The following is a 2090-nucleotide window of genomic DNA, read 5'->3' on the forward strand; positions in this document are numbered from 1 at the left end:
TTGTGTGTAGAACATAGGCCTACATAGATTCACTGTGCAGGTGTTGCAGATGCTATTCAATCTCTCCATTTTTCAGTGTCAGACAGGAAGAATTGAACAATTTGCAATGCAACAAAATTTTATTAAACATGCAATTTATAACTTGCAACCGTCCCCAACCCTATCGGCCATGACAGAACATCATATTCCTGCTAGACACACTGATTTTGACACATGCTAACCATGTCACTTAGAAGTCAACATAACAATAATTCAAAGTAAGTAAGTTTTGATTAATTCATACAAAATGTCAGGACAGTATGACAAAAATATATCTCATGAAAAAAAATTACTTTCATACCTCCAAAACAAGTTTTGTTCAGTAAATGCAGCAGCAGATGTTGAATATGTCTACTGTCTTCTTGGTGGGGGGAGGGGTCTAACTATGTGTGTGCAGTATGAGCGTCATCACTCTAGCATGTTTCTGATTGGAGAAAAATGACATGTTGCAACCATCCCCTGTTGCAACTGTCCCCGGTCTCCCCTAATATTGTGTACAATATAATACAGCTGTTTTCTATTTGAATATATTTTAAAATGTAATGTATTCCTTTGACAAATCTGAATTTTCAGCATCAGTCGTCAGTGTCACATGATCCTTCAAAAACCATTCTTATATGATGATTTGATGCTGAAGAAACATTTCTGATTATTATCAATGGCTGTACTCCTCCATCTTTTCCACAGCATAGGAGTAAAAGTGATCATAAAAACAGTCCTTAAAAAGCCAACCTTTGGGAATAAGCATATTTTGTCCACCTTTGGGAAAAAGTAAATGAACCTAAACATAAATGAACTTCTCCTGTTCAGAACTTAGTCTTGTGTAGCCAGACCTATCCCTAGACTCTATCGCAGCTTTTCTTGACCAAGGACTGCCCAAGAGGACATTTGACTGACATGTAACGCAACCAATCACAGTTCGTTTTGTTCTTCGTCATGTTTAGGGGCGTGACAATATAATGCCGGTCGATGTGTCCCTACAACAACAGACTGGCGTGCATCTAATCAAGGGCGTAGATTTGGTTTGAACATTGGGGGGGTTGAAGTTTGGGTATGCCTCCTGATATTGTGATCATGTTATAAATATTGGGGGGGGGGTTGTAATGCATAGATTTAAATATTGGGGGGGGGGGGGGGGGGGTATCTCCCCCCCATCCCCCCCACAAACTACGCCCCTGCATCTAATAAATTATTCATTCATGAATATTGTACAAGTTTACTGCAACAACGGAGCCGCGAACTTCACATACTTTTGAAAAATCCAGCGTTTAGTTGATCCTGGTAAGTGCTCATTGTCACAGTTGTAAACACAACGGCGTTCTTCTTCACGAGGGGTTTTTGTACAGCATTTGTTTCCAGGCGGACCGATAAAGAACACGACACACACGTCTCCCGGACATCCTGTAGAATTCAACCAATCAGATCGCGACTTTGAAACTCCTGAAGTAGTTATATTAAATAGAGGGGTATGATGGCCCCTATACTGGGGTAAGAAGCCCCGCCTGGATAAACTTAAATTACTTTTTATATAGCCTAATTCTTATCAATATTTATATTTTTTCAAAGTGTCATTAATGTAAAATACTAAATGAACTATACTATTTTAAATGCTATTTTGACAATTTAGTTGAATAATTGATTAACCGATGACCGACAAATCAGAATCCCAGTAAAAGAGATTAATCTGAAAGGTAAAATTATTCTATGACTTATAGTAGGCTACAGTAGGCTTTTATATTTTTGAAAGAAGTCTCTAATGCTTATCAAGGCTGCGTTTATTTGATAAAAAAATACAGAAAAAACCCCAGTAATATTGTGAAATATTATTACAACTTAAAATAATAGTTTTCTATTTGAATATACATTAAAAAATAATTTATTCCTGTGATGCAAAGCTGAAATTTCAGCATCATTTCTCCAGTCTTCAATGTCACATGTGACTCCAGTCTATCACATGATCCTTTAGAAATCATTCTAATATTCTGATTTATTATGAGTGTTGGAAACAGTTCTGCTGCCTAATATATTTGATGAATAAAAGGTTAAAAAGA

Source organism: Rutilus rutilus (assembly GCF_951802725.1).
Source record: "Rutilus rutilus genome assembly, chromosome: 9".
NCBI lineage: Eukaryota > Metazoa > Chordata > Actinopteri > Cypriniformes > Leuciscidae > Rutilus > Rutilus rutilus.